Source organism: Pelophylax lessonae (assembly GCF_965119305.1).
Source record: "Pelophylax lessonae genome assembly, chromosome: 3".
NCBI classification, from domain to species: domain Eukaryota; kingdom Metazoa; phylum Chordata; class Amphibia; order Anura; family Ranidae; genus Pelophylax; species Pelophylax lessonae.
In genome coordinates, this window is record NC_138770.1 from 375,144,152 (window position 1) to 375,164,189 (window position 20,038).

The following is a 20,038-nucleotide window of genomic DNA, read 5'->3' on the forward strand; positions in this document are numbered from 1 at the left end:
GGGGGGTCTAAAAGGTGTACCCGTGAAGTTTCAGCTCTGTAGCATTTCCAGAACCAGAAAAAAAGATCATATAGGTGTTAAAGGAGGGTCCCACATCCCTGTTCTACTGAAAAATTATCTTTTTTTTTTCATGGTTCTGGACATGCTACAGAGCTGAAACTTCACAAAATCAAAAAATCTCTCTTTTTTTTTTCAATAATTGGCTTTTTTATCAAAAATGACAATTTTTAAGAACTTTTTTTGTGTGATTAATAGTTAATGGGGCATGACCCAGAACCCTAGGCACTTTTTAGGGGCATTTATTGGGTTTTAGGGCTTAAAAATTGTGTTTTTTGATTACCGAAGTTCGGGTCCCATTGATTTCAATGGGGTTCTGAAATCCGAACCGAACTTTTGGGAAATTCGGGTGTTCTGGTCGAACCGAACTTTTCAAAAGTTCGATCATCCCTACTTGACAATAGAGGCCGGAGGCATAACCTGAGAGTAAGAGGACTGCCAGAATCGATCGACCGCAACCAAATTACAAACGCAACTGCAGCAATTTTCAACTATATCATTGGTAGACCCCCCGATGCACCAATCGAATTTGAAGACCTGCACAGAGCTCTGAGACCAAGAACAAGAGAAACAGATCCTCCTATAGATATCATTTGCTATTTGGTGAACTACCAACTAAAGGAGGACATACTCAGGAGATCAAGAGACAGACGTTTGTTACTGTACCATGGTACTGAAATCAAAATCTCCCAACTAAAATCGGGCAAAAGCCCAGGCCCTGATGGTTTCACTGCCCCCTACTATAAGACCTTCCTGGATTTATTGTCACACCCACTAAGGAATGCATTCAACTCCCTATCATCCCCTACCCCCCCCCCCACTGATTACTTGAAGCCCCTATCACAGTCATCCCTAAAGAAAGTAAAGACTCAACATCAGTTGCGAATTACAGGCCCATATCACTACTAAATGTCGACATTAAATTATTCGCCAAAATTATTTCTAATAGACTCCTCCCTATCATATCCCATCTGATTAATAAAGACCAAGTAGGCTTTGTACCCGGACCTTAAGCCAGAGACAATACAATTAAGGCCATAAATATACATCATTGGATGACAACCAATAAATTCAAGGGCTTTATGCTCTCACTTGACGCGGAGAAGGCGTTCGACAGGCTAGACTGGACATACATGGAGAATGTCCTCCTACACCTCAGCTTTGGGAATAGACAAATTCAGCTTATCATGTCCCTCTATTCCACACCATCCGCTCGGGTGCGAGTGAACTGATGCCTGTCGAGCGCCTTCTCCATCGGCAATGGAACTAGACAAGGATGCCCTTTATCCCCCATTCTATTTGTCCTCAAGTTAGAACCTTTCTTAAGATCCCTTGCGCACAACCAAAACATTCAAGGAGTAAAAATTGGACCCCAAAATGTACAAAATTGCAGCTTTTGCTGATGACATACTACTTTTCCTCAGTAACCCCCCTCTTATCCATCCCCGCCCTCCTAAAAGAGTTTAGAATCTTCCGAACCATCTCAAATTTTGAAATTAATTCCCTCCCCAACACATTAGTAGATCAATGTAAAACCAACTTCCCATTTCAATGGCAACGAAATTCAATTAAATACCTGGGCATAAACCTCACAACTTCCCTATCTGATGTTTTCTCTACTAACTACATCCCCAGTCCTGCAAAACATTAAGGAAGATATCAAATTAACGAATAAGCCCCACTTTTCTTGGTTTGGCCGTGCGGCTATAATCAAAATGAATATCCTCCCTCGCCTATTGTACATTCTCCAAACAGTTCCCATTAAAATTCCTAAATCATTTTTCCAATCATTCAAATCCATGTGCAATAACTTCTTTTGGAGTCAAAAAACACCTAGACTCTCATTCAACTTACTATCACAATCTAAAATGAATGGAGGCATAGGTTTCCCAGACCTCCAAAAATATCACTGGGCATGTCACTTCAGGATATTAGACTGGATTTTACATAAAGAAAATAAAGAATGGGTCTCCATTGAAAGCGCTTTCTCCACAATCCCTTTACATGCAATACCCTGGATACCCACTGACTTGATCCCTCCCTCCATCAAACATCACCCACTTATAAATACCACACTGACTTCTTTTAAAACCACATCCCAACTTTTTAACATCTCCTCGAACCCAGGACCCATGACCCCGATTAAGTTCAATCCATCCTTTGAACCAGGCATATCAGAAACCTTTCTCAATAAACAATGGAAAGATAAGCCAATCCGAGCACACCAATTTTTTAAAACCACATCCCAACTTTTCAACATCTCCTCGAACCCAGGACCCATGACCCCGATTAAGTTCAATCCATCTTTCGAACCAGGCATATCACAAACCTTTCTCAATAAAAAATGGGAAGGTAAGCCAATCCGAGCACACCAATTTTACAGTAGAGGAAATCTCATAGATCGCATCTACCTTAGACCGAACTCCTCCACTCCCCCTATCCCCAACTGGACTTATTTTCAAATCTGACACTTCCTGAACTCCCTAAACCAGAACAACACTATCTCTAGAGACCTCACTCCATTTGAAAGACTTTTCTCCAGCTCCTCCCCTAGACGTCACCTCATTTCCCAGACATACAACCTTCTTTTCTTAGACACACCTACTCACTCTAACAAAGCACTCTTAGCATGGCAATCTGATTTAAACATTACCATTGCTGAACAAGAATGGAAGAACATATCTTTTATTTCACACAAAAGCTCCCTCAACGTATAAACTCAAGAGAACTGCTACAAAATCCAAACTAGGTGGTACAGAACCCCAACACTTATTCACAAATTTTATCCTAACATGTCCAATCTGTGCTGGAGATGCTCTGAATCACCAGGGAATCTCTTGCATATATATTGGTCATGCCCCCGAATCCAACCATTTTGGAAGCGTATACATGACATCGTAACGGGAATTCTAAATGCCAGAACTGACTTTACGCCAGCACAGTACCTGTTACATCACTCTAATACCCCTCCACTTAGATGCTGTAAGACAATCACACCTCACCTAATAAATGCGGCTAAATCATGCGTACCCGTCCATTGGAAATCACGAACAACACCCTCGATTAAGGAATGGCTTAAATGGGGATAAGACATTTTTCAGATATATAAATGAAAAAAAGAAATTAAAACAAGGAATAACTAAATTAAAAACAAAGGACGGAAGGTATGTAGAAGAGAATAAAGGGCTAGCCGACTGCCTTAATGAATACTTCTGTTCAGTTTTTACAGAAGAAAAAGAAGGAGAAGGACCTCCACTTGAAAGGATGACTAATGAATCGTTTGATGCATGTGTCTTTACAGAGGAAGACGTTCTAAGATTGCTGTCTAAAGTGAAGACAAATAAGTCACAGGGTCCTGATGAGATACACCCAAAATTATTAAAAGAGCTTAGTGGTGAGCTGGCAAAACCATTAACATATTTATTTAACCAATCATTAGTAACAGGAGTCGTCCCGGAAGATTGGAAATTGGCAAATGTCGTGCCCATTCACAAGAAAGGTAGTAGAGAGGAATCGAGCAACTATAGACCAGTGAGTCTGACATCAATAGTAGGCAAATTAATGGAAACCCTATTAAAGGATAGGATTGTGGAACATCTTAAATCCCATGGATTGCAAGATGAAAAACAACATGGGTTTACTTCAGGGAGATCATGTCAAACAAATCTTATAGATTTTTTTGACCGGGTGACTAAAATAATAGACGGTGGAGGTGCAGTAGACATTGCATATGTAGATTTTAGTAAGGCTTTTGACACTGTCCCACATAGAAGACTTATCAATAAACTGCAGTCATTGAGCATGGACTACCATATTGTTGAGTGGATTAGGCAGTGGCTGAGTGACAGACAACAGAGGGTTGTAGTCAATGGAGAACATTCAGAACAAGGTCATGTTACCAGTGGGGTACCTCAGGGATCTGTACTGGGACCAATTTTGTTTAATATCTTCATAAGTGATATTGCAAAAGGCCTCGATGGTAAGGTTTGTCTTTTTGCTGATGACACAAAGATATGTAACAGGGTTGATGTTCCTGGAGGGAAACGCCAAATGGAAAAAGATTTAGGAAAACTAGAAGAATGGTCAGAACTCTGGCAACTGAAATTTAATGTGGATAAGTGCAAAATAATGCACCTGGGGCGTAAAAACCCAAGGGCAGAATATAGAATATTTGACACAGTCCTGACCTCAGTATCTGAGGAAAGGGATTTAGGAGTAATTATTTCAGAAGACTTAAAGGTGGGAAGTCAATGTAATAGAGCAGCACAAAATGCCAGCAGAATGCTTGGATGTATAGGGAGAGGTATAAGCAGTAGAAAGAGAGAAGTGCTTATGCCGCTGTACAGAACACTGGTGAGACCTCACTTGGAGTATTGTGCGCAGTACTGGAGGCCATATCTCCAGAAGGATATAGATACTCTAGAGAGAGTTCAGAGAAGAGCTACTAAACTAGTACATGGATTGCAGGAAAAAACTTACCAGGAAAGGTTAAAGGACCTTAACATGTATAGCTTGGAAGAAAGAAGAGACAGAGGGGATATGATATAAACTTTTAAATACATAAAAGGAATCATCTCGGTAAAGGAGGAGAGCATATTTAAAAGAAGAAAAACTACCACAAGAGGACACAGTTTTAAATTAGAGGGGCAAAGGTTTAAAAGTAATATGAGAAAGTGTTACTTTACTGAGAGAGTAGTGGATGCATGGAATAACCTTCCTGCAGAAGTGGTAGCTGCAAATACAGTGAAGGAGTTTAAGCATGCATGGGATAGGCATAAGGCTATCCTTCATATAAGATAGGGCCAGGGACTATTCATAGGATTCAGATATATTGGGCAGACTAGATGGGCCTAATGGTTCTTATTTGCCGACACATTCTATGTTTCTATGTTTCTATGTAATGGCTAAACAAAGTAGATGCAATTGCTAAACTAGAGGAAATAGTTGCTATTGCTAAAGACAGAACTGAAAAATTTGCCCACATTTGGGCCCCTTGGACAGACTTTATCAAATTGCCAATGTACACCCTTTTGATGAATACTCCCTGAAAACTAAAACTAGAAATTCTATATTAACCGAAATCCTACACATATCCTATCCCCCTTGATGTTAAGGGAATACCTTCTGTCTATCAGGGTGGCGTGCCGGGTCCGTAAGACACACATCCCCCCTCAACTATTCCTTCCTCCCTCCCTCCCCTAAACAAGGGAAGCAGAAGGGAGAGGGATAAGCCTCTCCCTGGTTCGCCCCTCTCTTGGACACGAAGCCCCCATCCCCAATCGACCTTGATCCCATTAGACAAACATATTTCTTCCCTCCCCTCCCATCCCTTCTTTTTCCTCCTTGTCCTTCCCTTATTCCCCCTGCCCTATCCTCCATCTCAAAACACAATCTGGAAGACCTGCTCCCTGTTTATGAGAGCAGGTCGTCCTCCTCACAGATGAGATAACATACAGCATCTAACACTATTAAGATTAATGAACATATTTCGTAATAACCTTTAAGATAATTGTGTTGACTTGATCATCGCTAGACTGAGATCACTTTAGTTATGTTCAAGATCCCAGCATTGATATATGAGAGACCTTAGACACTTTGGGATCAATTTAACACTCCCCGGTATTTCCCTCACAAACCTTGACCTGGAATTAAGGCATTATTTACAGGATATAGTTTGAAGATATCCTCATTCTGAAATGTATACTTTTGATACCAAGTTTTGTATCTACAGTTAACTGAAAAGCTTTATTTCTTGAATAGTGTTGAGCGAACACGGACTGTATTATTCGGGTCTGTACCGGATAATTGGATTTTTGTTACCCGGACACGGACCCTAAAACTTTACTGTATGTTCGGGATGAAAATCCGTGTTCGGTAATTTTATTTCCTGTTTTGTATGTAATGGCGTGCTTTTAATGGCGGGCTTTTAACAGCCAATCAACAAGCGTTTAACTGGTGTGCCATAGAAGCCATCACAGCCATGCCTACTAATGGCATGGCTGTGATTGGCCAGCTGAAGCATGTGACCCAGGTCTTTATAAGCTCGAGACACAGCGCGCTGTGCGTCAGTCTGCTGTAGTGTAGGGAGAGAGTACACATAACGGTGCTGGCTGCTGCTGATTAGGGCCAGACAGGGAAAAACAACATTGTGCCCGAAAAGAATACAGGGACAGGTCGGAGTGTAGGCAGGGAAAGATATTTGAGCATTTTAGGGACAGGCTGGAGAGAGTAGGCAGGGAGAGATTAGGAGACACAGGACAGAACAATAGTCCGTTAGCGATCTACATCGATTTTGCTGTGTGGGGGGTGGTGCAGTGAACAATCTTTTTGCCCTCACTTGAGCCCACTGAGGAGGAGGAGGAGGAGGGAGAAAAAAAAATATTTTTATCAGTCTGTTGTGTGCAGCGTTCAGCTATATTTTACTACAGATTGCTGTTCTAATCTGCTTTTTAAAATTTACAAAGTTAAAGGGGAATTTTTTTTTTCCCCTTCATAGCCTGCTGCTGACCGTGACATAAAACATAAGACACTGCTGTGTTCACATGTGCCATTGAAAAATCACCAATTTTATATACTTTTTTCTATTCCGCTATTTAATATACACTCCTCCTACTCCTCTTCCTCATCCTCATCCTGCCTTTAGGGTACAAAAAATTGAAATCGGGGGCTAGTCTGTGTTTGTACGTGTGATACACCGTTTTATAAAATGTTTTCTATTTCGCTATTCAATATACACCCTTTTGGGGTAAAAAAAATTAAATTGCGGCATAGTCTGTATCGGTACGTGTGAGAAACACCTTTCAAATTTTTTGGGCGCATCTTCCACCGCCGAGGATTGCAGGGCACTTCAGTTTGCCTCCTGTTCTGAACTCCTCCTACTCCTCTTCCTCATCCTCATCCTGCCTTTAGGGTACAAAAAATTGTAATCGGGGTCTAGTCTGTGTTTGTACGTGTGAGATACACCGTTTTGTAAAATTTTTTCTATTCCGCTATTCAATATACACCCTTTTGGGGTAAAAAAAATTAAATTGCGGCATAGTCTGTATCGGTACATGTGAGATACACCTTTCAAATGTTTTTGGCGCATCTTCCACCGCCGAGGATTGCAGGGCGCTTCAGTTTGCCTCCTGTTCCGAACTCCTCCTTCTCCTCTTCCTCATCCTCATCCTGCCTTTAGGGTACAAAAAATTGTAATCGGGGACTAGTCTGTGTTTGTACGTGTGAGATACACCGTTTTATAAATTTTTTTCTATTCCGCTATTCAATATACACCCTTTTGGGGTAAAAAAAATTAAATTGCGGCATAGTCTGTATCGGTACGTGTGAGAAACACCTTTCAAATTTTTTGGGCGCATCTTCCACCGCCGAGGATTGCAGGGCACTTCAGTTTGCCTCCTGTTCCGAAACTCCTCCTACTCCTCTTCCTCATCCTCCCTTTAGGGTACAAAAAATTGTAATCTGGGCCTAGTCTGTGTTTGTACGTGTGAGATACACCGTTTTATATCCTTTTTTCTATTCCTCTATTCAATATACACCCTTTTGGGGTGAAAAAAATTAAATTGCGGCATAGTCTGTATCGGTACGTGTGAGAAACACCTTTCAAATTTTTTGGGCGCATCTTCCACCGCCGAGGATTGCAGGGCGCTTCAGTTTGCCTCCTGTTCCGAACTCCTCCTACTCCTCTTCCTCATCCTCATCCTGCCTTTAGGGTACAAAAAATTGTAATCGGGGTCTAGTCTGTGTTTGTACGTGTGAGATACACCGTTTTGTAAAATTTTTTCTATTCCGCTATTCGATATACACCCTTTTGGGGTAAAAAAAATTTAATTGCGTTATAGTCTGTATCGGTACGTGCGAGATACACCTTTCAATTTTTTTTGGCGCATCTTCCACCGCAGAGGATTGCAGGGCGCTTCAGTTTGCCTCCTGTTCCGAACTCCTCCTACTCCTCTTCCTCATCCTCATCCTGCCTTTAGGGTACAAAAAATTGTAATCGGGGCCTAGTCTGTGTTTGTACGTGTGAGATACACCGTTTTATATAATTTTTTCGATTCCGCTATTCAATATACACCCATTTGGGGTAAAAATAATTAAATTGCGGCATAGTCTGTATCGGTACGTGTGAGATACAGCGTTTTATATACTTTTTTCTATTCCGCTTTCCGCTATTCAATATACACCCTTTTGGGGTAAAAAAAATTAAATTGCAGCATAGTCTGTATCGGTACATGTGAGATACACCTTTTTATATACTTTTTTCTATTCCGCTATTCAATATACACCCTTTTGGGGTGAAAAAAATTAAATTGCGGCATAGTCTGTATCGGTATGTGTGAGATACACCTTTCAAAATTTTTGGGCGCATCTTCCACTGCCGAGGATTGCAGGGCACTTCAGTTTGCCTCCTGTTCCGAAGCTCCTCCTACTCCTCTTCCTCATCCTCCCTTTAGGGTACAAAAAACTTGTAATCTGGGCCTAGTCTGTGTTTGTACATGTGAGATACACCGTTTTATATCCTTTTTTCTATTCCGCTATTCAATATACACCCTTTTGGGGTGAAAAAAATTAAATTGCGGCATAGTCTGTATCGGTACGTGTGAGAAACACCTTTCAAATTTTTTGGGCACATCTTCCACCGCCGAGGATTGCAGGGCACTTCAGTTTGCCTCCTGTTACAAACTCCTCCTACTCCTCTTCCTCATCCTGCCTTTAGGGTACAAAAAATTGTAATCGGGGTCTAGTCTGTGTTTGTACGTGTGAGATACACCGTTTTATATACTTTTTTCTATTCCGCTATTCAATATACACCCTTTTGGGGTAAAAAAAATTAAATTGCGGCATAGTCTGTATCGGTACGTGTGAGATACACCTTTTTGTATACTTTTTTCTATTCCGCTATTCAATATACACCCTTTTGGGGTGAAAAAATTTAATTGCGGCATAGTCTGTATCGGTACGTGTGAGATACACCTTTCAAAACTTTTGGGCGCATCTTCAACCGTTGAGGATTGCAGGGCGCTTCAGTTTGCCTCCTGTTCTGAACTCCTCCTACTCCTCTTCCTCATCCTCCCTTTAGGGTACAAAAAATTGTAATCGGGGTCTAGTCTGTGTTTGTACGTGTGAGATACACCGTTTTATATACTTTTTTCTATTCCGCTATTCAATATACACCCATTTGGGGTAAAAAAAATTAAATTGCGGCATAGTCTGTATCGGTACGTGTGAGATACACCGTTTTGTCTACTTTTTTCTATTCCGCTATTCAATATACACCCTTTTGGGGTGAAAAAAATTAAATTGCGGCATAGTCTGTATTGGTATGTGTGAGATACACCTTTTTATATACTTTTTTCTATTTCGCTATTCAATATACACCCTTTGGGGTGAAAAAAATTAAATTGCGGCATAGTCTGTATCGGTACGTGTGAGATACACCGTTTTATATACTTTTTTCTATTCCGCTATTCAATATACACCCTTTTGGGGTGAAAAAAATTAAATTGCGGCATAGTCTGTATTGGTACGTGTGAGATACACCTTTTTATATACTTTTTTCTATTCCGCTATTCAATATACACCCTTTTGGGGTGAAAAAAATTAAATTGCGGCATAGTCTGTATTGGTACGTGTGAGATACACCTTTTTATATACTTTTTTCTATTCCGCTATTCAATATACACCCTTTTGGGGTGAAAAAAATTAAATTGCGGCATAGTCTGTATCGGTATGTGTGAGATACACCTTTCAAATTTTTTGGGCGCATCTTCCACTGCCGAGGATTGCAGGGCACTTCAGTTTGCCTCCTGTTCCGAAGCTCCTCCTACTCCTCATCCTCCCTTTAGGGTACAAAAAACTTGTAATCTGGGCCTAGTCTGTGTTTGTACGTGTGAGATACACCGTTTTATATCCTTTTTTCTATTCCGCTATTCAATATACACCCTTTTGGGGTGAAAAAAATTAAATTGCGGCATAGTCTGTATCGGTACGTGTGAGAAACACCTTTCAAATTTTTTGGGCACATCTTCCACCGCCGAGGATTGCAGGGCACTTCAGTTTGCCTCCTGTTACAAACTCCTCCTACTCCTCTTCCTCATCCTGCCTTTAGGGTACAAAAAATTGTAATCGGGGTCTAGTCTGTGTTTGTACGTGTGAGATACACCGTTTTATATCCTTTTTTCTATTCCGCTGTTCAATATACACCCTTTTGGGGTAAAAAAAATTAAATTTCGGCATAGTCTGTATCGGTACGCGTGAGATACACCTTTTTGTATACTTTTTTCTATTCCGCTATTCAATATACACCCTTTTGGGGTGAAAAAATTTAATTGCGGCATAGTCTGTATCGGTACGTGTGAGATACACCTTTCAAAATTTTTGGGCGCATCTTCAACCGCCGAGGATTGCAGGGCGCTTCAGTTTGCCTCCTGTTCTGAACTCCTCCTACTCCTCTTCCTCATCCTCCCTTTAGGGTACAAAAAATTGTAATCGGGGTCTAGTCTGTGTTTGTACGTGTGAGATACACCGTTTTATATACTTTTTTCTATTCCGCTATTCAATATACACCCATTTGGGGTAAAAAAAATTAAATTGCGGCATAGTCTGTATCGGTACGTGTGAGATACACCGTTTTATATACTTTTTTCTATTCCGCTATTCAATATACACCCTTTTGGGGTGAAAAAAATGTAATTGCGGCATAGTCTGTATTGGTACGTGTGAGATACACCTTTTTATATACTTTTTTCTATTCCGCTATTCAATATACACCCTTTTGGGGTGAAAAAAATTAAATTGCGGCATAGTCTGTATCGGTACGTGTGAGATACACCTTTCAAATTTTTTGGGCGCATCTTCCACTGCCGAGGATTGCAGGGCACTTCAGTTTGCCTCCTGTTCCGAAGCTCCTCCTACTCCTCTTCCTCATCCTCCCTTTAGGGTACAAAAAACTTGTAATCTGGGCCTAGTCTGTGTTTGTACGTGTGAGATACACTGTTTTATATCCTTTTTTCTATTCCGCTATTCAATATACACCCTTTTGGGGTGAAAAAAATTAAATTGCGGCATAGTCTGTATTGGTACGTGTGAGATACACCTTTCAAAATCTTTGGGCGCATCTTCAACCGCCGAGGATTGCAGGGCGCTTCAGTTTGCCTCCTGTTCTGAACTCCTCCTACTCCTCTTCCTCATCCTCCCTTTAGGGTACAAAAAATTGTAATCGGGGCCTAGTCTGTGTTTGTACTTGTGAGATATTCAATATACACCCTTTTGGGGTGAAAAAAATTAAATTGCGGCATACTTTGCATATTTGACTGTGAGATACACCCGTTGTATTTGTATACTGTTTTTCTATTCCGCTATTTAATAAACACCCTTTTGGGGTAAAAAAAACAAAATTGCGGCATAGTTTGCATATTTGACTGTGAGATAGACCCGTGCGATACTGTTGTTGTTTTGTTCCGCTATTCAATAAACACCTTTCTAGGGCAAGATCATAAATTACAGAAATATGAGGAGAACGTCAAATAGGGGCCGTGGCCTGGGTCGTGGTGCTGCTGGTAGAGCTCCTGTTGCAAGGAGAGAACGTGGTCGATCTGTGCCAGCTACACGCACAAGTGAAACACCTTCCTCAAGTGTGAGTAGGCGACAGAACCTGCAGCAGTATTTGGTAGGGCATCATGCGCCTCTACAAGTGTTGAGGCAAGAACAAGTACAGGCGATAGTAGATTGGGTTTCTGACAGTTCCTCCAGTTCCTTCACATTGTCTCCCACCCAGTCTACTGCAGAAAGGTCAGAGTTGGCACCTGCAGCCAATGTCCAACCATCTTTCACCTCACCCCCTTGCAAATCAGGCAAGCAGCCTGAGCCCCAAGTCATGCAGCAGTCTCTTCTTCTTTTTGAGGACTCTGTCAGCAGGGTTTCCCAGGGCCATCCACCTAGCCCTGCCCCAGAAGTGGAAGAGATTGAGTGCAGCGATGCCCAACCACTTATTTCTCAAGTTGAGTACATGGAAGGACCATCGCAGCACGTCTCCGATGATGACAAAACGCAGGTGCCAACTGCTGCGGCACTCAGTATTGTGGTGACCGACAAGGAGGGCAGGGGTGAAGACTGGGTGGAAGATGATGTGAAGGACGATGAGGTCCTCGACCCCACATGGAATGAAGGTCATGCAGGTGACCTGAGTAGTTTGGAGGAAGAGTCGGTGGTCGCACAGAGCCACCAGCACAGCAGAAGAGGGAGCAGCGTGCAGAAGCGGAGCGGACGTGCCCTAGACACTACGCCTGCTACTGCCCAACGCAGCAAGGGACCGAGCGCACCAAAGCCAGCTCAAAAGGAGTTCTCTAAGGTGGAAGTTCTTCAGACAATGTGCTTATGACAGGATACGAGTGGTTTGCACCCTGTGCAATCAGAGCCTGAAGGCGAGGCATAAACCTTCTCAACCTGAGCACAACCTGCATGATCAGGCATCTAAGTGCAAAGCACGAGCTGCAGTGGAGTAGACACCTTCAAAACCAAGAAAGGTCTCTGGCTCCTCCTGCTTCCTCTTCTGCTGCAGTCTCGGCCTCTTCATCCACCTGTGTAGTGATACCGGCACCTGCCACCCCGCAAACAGACGATCTGTCAGCAACACCACCACCTGGGTCACCAACCATCTCCACAATGTCCCGTGGAAGCGTTCTGCTTTCCATCTCCCAAACACTTCAGAGGAAGAGGAAGTACCCCCCTACCCACCCGCGATCCCTGGCCCTGAATGCCAGCATTTCAAAATTCTTGGCCTTTGAAATGCTGTCATTCCGTCTGGTGGAGACGCACAGTTTTAAAAGCCTTATGTCGGTGGCTGTCCCACAGTACGTCGTGCCCAGCCGCCACTACTTTTCCAGGCAAGCCATCCCTTCCCTGCACAACCAAGTGGGGGAAAAAATCAGGTGTGCACTGCGCAACGCCATCTGTGCCAAGGTCCACCTAACTACTAAATACGTGGACCAGTAAGCACGGTCAGGGGCGTTATATCTCCCTAACGGCACACTGGGTAAATGCAGTGGCAGCTGGGCCTGAGGCGGATAGCAATTTGGCGCATGTCCTTCCACCACCGAGGATTGCAGGGCGCTTCAGTTTGCCTCCTGTTCCTTACTCCTCCTACTCTGCTTCCTCACCCTCTACCGCCTCCTCATCCGGTCAGCGTAACACCTTCACCACCAACTTCAGCACTGCCAGGGGTAAACGACAGCAGGCAGTTTTAAAACTTGCCTGTTTGGGGGAAAAACCACACACCGCGCAGGAGTTGTGGAGGAGCATGGAACAGCAGACAAATGAGTGGTTGCTGCCAGCGAGCCTCAAGCCCGGCCTGGTGGTGTGCGATAACGGGCGAAATCTCATAGCAGCTCTGGGCCTAACCGGTTTGACGAACACCCCTTACCTAGCACATGTGCTGAATTTGGTGGTGCAGAGGTTCCTTAAAAATTACCCCGATATGTCAGAGCTGCTGCAGAAAGTGCGGGCCATCTGTGCGCACTTTTGGCGTTCTCACCTTGCTGCTGCTCGCCTGTCAGCGCTGCAGCGTAACTTCGGCCTTCCCGCCCACCGCCTCATATGTGACATGCCCACAAGGTGGAAATCCACCTTGCACATGCTGGAAAGACTGTGCGAGCAGAAGCAGGCCATAGTGGAGTTTCAGCTGCATCACGCACACGTTAGTCGCTCTGCGGAACAGCACCACTTCACCACCAATAACTGGGCCTCCATGCGAGACCTGTGTGCCTTGTTGCGCTGTTTTGAGTACTCCACCAACATGGCCAGTGCCGATGACGCCGTTGTCAGCTTAACTATCCCACTTCTATGCCTCCTTCAAAAAATGATGGAAGAGGATGTGGCACAGGAGGAGGAGGAGGAGGAAGAGGGATCATTTCCAAGGCTTTCAGGGCAGTCATTCACAAGTGGCTCCGAGGGTGGGTTCCTGCACCCACAAACGCCAGGTACACAATTGTCCGGCAGGGGCACAGTTCTGGAGGATGAGGAGGATGAGGAGGATGAGGAGGATGAGGAAGAGGAGATGGAGGAGGAGATTGAACCATGTTCACAGCAGGGTGGCACCCAGGCCAGCTCATGGCCATCACTGGTGCGTGGCTGGGGGGATACAGAGGACACAGACGATACACCTCCCACAGAGGACAGCCTTTCGTTGCCTCTGGGCAGCCTGGCACACATGAGCGATTACATGCTGCAGTGTCTCCACAACGACCGCCGAGTTGCCCACATTATAACTTGTACTGATTACTGGGTGGCCACGCTGCTGGATCCCCATTACAAGGACAACGTACCGTCCTTAATTCACTCACTGGAGCGTGATCGCAAGATGCGCGAGTACAAGCGCACGCTGGTAGACGCCATGCTGCTGGCATTCCCACCTGACAGCGGGGCCACAGTGGAAGCACAAGGCTAAGGCAGAGGAGGAGGAGGAAGAGGTCGCCAATGCAACCAGGGCACCGCCAGCACCTCAGAAGGCAGGGTTAGCATGGCCGAAATGTGGAAAAGCTTTGTCAGCACGCCACAACAAACAGCAGCACCAGCAGCTCATATGGAACGTCTTAGCAGGAGGCAGCATTTCACCAACATGGTGGAGCAGTATGTGTGCACACGCCTACATGTAGTAAATGACGGGTCTGCCCCCTTCAACTTCTGGGTCTCCAAATTGGGCACATGGCCTGAGCTTGCCCTTTACGCCTTGGAGGTGCTGGCGTGCCCTGCAGCCAGTGTATTATCTGAACGTGTATTTAGCACGGCTGGGGGCGTTATCACAGACAAACGCAGCCACCTGTCCAGAGATAATGTGGACAAGCTCACATTCCTTTAAAATGAACCAGGCATGGATCCCACAGGACTTTTCCGTACCTTGTGCGGAATAGAGATGGATACCGACCTTACCCAGCCATTGTTATATTTTTGATCTTTCTCACTCTTTTGGGGTGTACCCTAATTTAAAATGACTAAAAAAAAGCAGTGTTGGCTACCTCATCCCCCTCCACCGCCGCTTCCACCTACACCGCCACATCCACCGCCACCTCCACAACGACCGCCGAGTTGCCCACATTATAACTTGTACTGATTACTGGGTGGCCACGCTGCTGGATCCCCGTTACAAGGACAACGTACCGTCCTTAATTCACTCACTGGAGCGTGATCGCAAGATGCGCAAATACAAGCGCACGCTGGTAGACGCCATGCTGCTGGCATTCCCACCTGACAGCGGGGCCACAGTGGAAGCACAAGGCTAAGGCAGAGGAGGAGGAGGAAGAGGTCGCCAACGCAACCAGGGCACCGCCAGCACCTCAGAAGGCAGGGTTAGCATGGCCGAAATGTGGAAAAGCTTTGTCAGCACGCCACAACAAACAGCAGCACCAGCAGCTCATATGGAACGTCTTAGCAGGAGGCAGCATTTCACCAACATGGTGGAGCAGTATGTGTGCACACGCCTACATGTAGTAAATGACGGGTCTGCCCCCTTCAACTTCTGGGTCTCCAAATTGGGCACATGGCCTGAGCTTGCCCTTTACGCCTTGGAGGTGCTGGCGTGCCCTGCAGCCAGTGTATTATCTGAACGTGTATTTAGCACGGCTGGGGGCGTTATCACAGACAAGCGCAGCCACCTGTCCAGAGATAATGTGGACAAGCTCACATTCCTTTAAAATGAACCAGGCATGGATCCCACAGGACTTTTCCGTACCTTGTGCGGAATAGAGATGGATACCGACCTTACCCAGCCATTGTTATATTTTTGATCTTTCTCACTCTTTTGGGGTGTACCCTAATTTAAAATGACTAAAAAAAAGCAGTGTTGGCTACCTCATCCCCCTCCACCGCCGCTTCCACCTACACCGCCACATCCACCGCCACCTCAACCTCCCTCCTACTCCATATGGGCCTCGTCCTTCACAGATGAAGAAAATTGTTTTATTTTTCTGTTTTTTTTTTGTTGTTTTAAGTTATTTCCCTATCCACATTTGTTTGCAGAGCACTTGCCATGCTCTTAACTACATTTTGCTGCCATTTGCAGCACTCTAGCCCTTCCCATTGGTTTTTTAGAGCCATTTTAGTGCCTCAAAGTTTGGGTCCCCATTGACTTCAATGGGGTTCGGTGTCCGGGTTCGGTGTTTTTAAATTTCGGCTGAACCCGCCGAACATGGACATCCAGGTATCCGCTCAACTCTATTCTTGAATGTTTCATTGTTCCACTGATGATTGTGCTTTTGTTTAATATGTTCATTGTATTTCCAAAGTTTTCAAATGTACTCTTTTTATATGACTGTATGACCTAAAAATTTTCAGTAAAAATTTTTTGGAAAAAAAAAAAAAAACACATTGCAAAATAATCAAAGTACCCTTTTTTGTTTCCTAGATCCCACTTATTTGGGCACCCCTTTTGAGGCAGGCCCAATATTAAAGGACTTTCTAGGCTTTAACCACTTATGTACTAGCTCTCCTTGTATAGAAACAGGGATGGACTTATATCCAACAAAAAATTACCCGTTCTATGCCATCCCTACATCCAAAAGAACCACCACTTATCCCAAACAAAAAAATTGGGCATGAACATCGCCTGTTCCCCCATTTGGCGAATACCCAATTTTGCGAGGGGCTTGGTGGGACGTTCACCTCCTGAGCGCCCCATAATGCACTGCACGCTTCACAGTGCATTCTAGGGCCCTATTTGGATCAGGTGCAAGATTTTGCGAATTAGGGCACAGAGCACTGTCAGAACCCGAATTGGACAAAGTGATGATGACTTTCTCCAATCATGGCTCAGTGCTCATAGTACCTCCCCACGCTAGAAAAGGCCTCTTCCCATGGGAAGCTTTTGCAGTGGGTTGGAGTGGAGAGAGATAGAGCAGGGCTCAGTTTGCTACTAGTGAGTTAGTAGGTTCACTTGTTGTGGCTCTGAGTGTAGAGGGTTAGTGTAGTGCTAGTATGGTGTGTCAGTAAAGTGTAGTGATAGTGTAGTGTGAGTATAGTGTGCAAGTATAGTGTGTCAGTGTAGTGTGTTTAACACAGCATTACATAACATTTAGTGCTGTGTATCTCTTCTTTTTTTTTTGGTTGCTGCATGTTTTATTTTTATTTTTTCTCTTCTTTTTTTGTCCCCTGCCTGAACCCTTTTTTTTTCTTAAATTGTCAGCTGCAGTTTTTCTGACTGCAACGCTGGTGTTCCCCCTTTTTATTTTAATTTTTTTTATAGTTTTTATATTTCTGTCAGCGTCAGTCCTTAATTTAAAGTGCACCAAACACCGCTTTTCATTCTATAAAGTGCATCCAATCACACTTTTCCCAGTTTCAATTACATTTGGGTAATAAGCCCCCCTCCCATGTCTGAGAGGTCAACAAAGAGAGGTAGATGTGCCTGTGCTATCTAGCTACAGCATGCAGAAGAGGTGGTGGACTGGCTTACTCAACCATCCTCATCCTCCTCATTCTTTATGACCCAAGCTGACACTGGTGGGCATTCGACTGCAGCTGCCAGAGTGGCTTATTCTGCCTCCTTGTCCACAGCTACACCCGCCATAACCCCAGCATTATGCATGGAGAAGTCAGCTGGATTATTATCAGGCAGGGCTGGCCCAAGACATTGTGCTGCCTGGATCCAAAAATGAATTGTCCCTCCCCCAAAAATAAAATCACACCCACCAAAATGCCAACGCATACAGTATTTTATATAAATATACAATTTAGAAAATATTGTATATACTGTTATCTTCTTCCATAACTCCCCAGAGAAGACACTCCGCCTCCTCATACTAATCAGTATATGCTACCGATGTCAGTATGAGATGGGGAAATTCCTCCCGTAATGCGCTGCAAACTGATGACACACAAAACTGTTGGAAAAAATATCTTGGGAGTCAATTTGCTGCCCCTCTCAAAGTGTTGACTGGGTTCAATGGACCCAGTGGGACTCATGGTAGAGCTGGCCCTGGATGCAGGACAGGGCTCAGTGCTGGAGCTCATTTTTCTGCCATGGCTCCATACAGCTAGGGATGGGTCGAACAACCCCCTATTTGATTTGCAGCAGAACTCCCGAACAGGGGCAAAGTTCTAACCCGACTAACCCCTTTGGAGTCTATAGGAACTGACAAATCAAAAGTGCCCATTTTGAAGGCTTTGTGCAAGTAATTGGGCATAAAAGGGGTATGGGGGTCTGGGTAATGCCCTGGGGAACATGTATCAATAAAAAAAAAAGGATAGTTTTTTTAGGAGCAGTGATTTTAATTATGCTAAAAGTGTAACAATAAAAATGAAAAATTTCTTTAAATATGGTGCCTGGGGGGTCCCCTAATGTGCCTGTAAAGTGGTGCAGCTGTAGAATGCATAAAACATGCTACAACAAAAATTAAATTTTTAAATTACTTGCGGTTACAATTGCTGGCACCCAGCTATTGAAAAAATAAAGAAAAATAGGGCATGGGGTTCCCCTTAAAATCCATACTAGACCTAAAGGGCCTGCTATGAACTGGGGGGGACCCCATGCCCTTTAAAAAAAAAAAAAAAAAGTGTGGGTCCCCTCTAAAATTCATACCAGGCCCTTATCCCAGCTCGCAGCCTGGAAGGTTAGGAAAGGGGGGGGACGAGTGAGCCCCCACCCAAAAGTCCCCATGTTGTAAAAAATGGCCTGGTCATGAAGGGAGTAAATCTTCCGGAGGTCAAGTGGTTATTGTACTTTTGAAGGAGGAAATGGAGGGGTTAATGTGCTGGTCACATACAGGGGCATTATGAAGATGAAGGGGTTAATGTTTGGATGTGCAGAAAAAGGAAGGCAAAAGGGTTAATATACAGGTCATGTGGAGACACTATTGAGTTAGCATGTGTAGAAGAGGAGGGAGGCATGATAAAGATAATAAAAATGATCCTTATGTCATTAAAACAGAATGAATGAATCTGCAGCTGTGGCTGCTGATCCATTCATTCTGTCCCCATTCGCAAATACATGATCTCTTTTCTTCCCTGGGGGAAGGGTAGGAATCACCTCTGTAAAGAATACCACATGATCGCTGTAATGACCAATCTCAGTGATCACATAATACCCAGCCCATTGGATTGGCTAGGTACAGTGCCTCTGTGTACCCAGATGTCTAATGACAACTCAGTACAGAGTGATCCCTGCACATATTAGCCACCAATCTGCCATTGGAAAATATACCCTTGTACAAAAGTAGATAAAGAAAAAAGTGCTCACCTATTGATCCATCATGATCCACCAGTGGGTCAGGAAAACTAACACATTTTTGCTGTTCATCAATCTGCTGATTCCAGATTAGATCTTTGTTCAAGCAAACTAGTTTGTTTATCTTTCATCATAGCCATTGAGGGTTATGTAGGCTATGCTAGTAGAAGATACTTTGTTGTTCTTAAATTGTGGTGGTCACATCTGAATAAATTCCCCCATATGTAAAAGTTCAGGCAGCATGCACTTTCAAATTACTAATCGGTTCATTAAAAGGACAGAAGTAGAAATCTGGCAACTTTGTAACTTTGCAGAAGGCTACTATATCTTAGAGCAACAGTGGACTACTGGGAATAGTATTGAACTGCTCAGCCTCAGTCTTCTATCTTTTTTAATAAGATGCAATAAATAAAAAATGTATCCAAAGCCAGCAACTGGGGATGATGCTTGCCATTGAACAAGAAGGATGCAAAAAAACTTTGTTTCCAGACAAATCAGCTTTTTAGCATGATCCCATTTGCACAACTAACTCCCTCAATATAAATTCTAAAAATATGAAATTCACAAAAAATACAGAGCACCCTGCAGCCTCAGGGTATCATATTCCAACATAGTAATAAAATGGGAGCAGCGCCAAAATTAAATACATATACAAAAAATATGCAAATATACAAAAAACAGTATAGACAAAAGTCCCAAAGTCAAAGATGGAGTTGACGGAGGAGAGGGAGGAAACCAGTCCAGATCATCCAATCACCAGCGCGTAGTGGG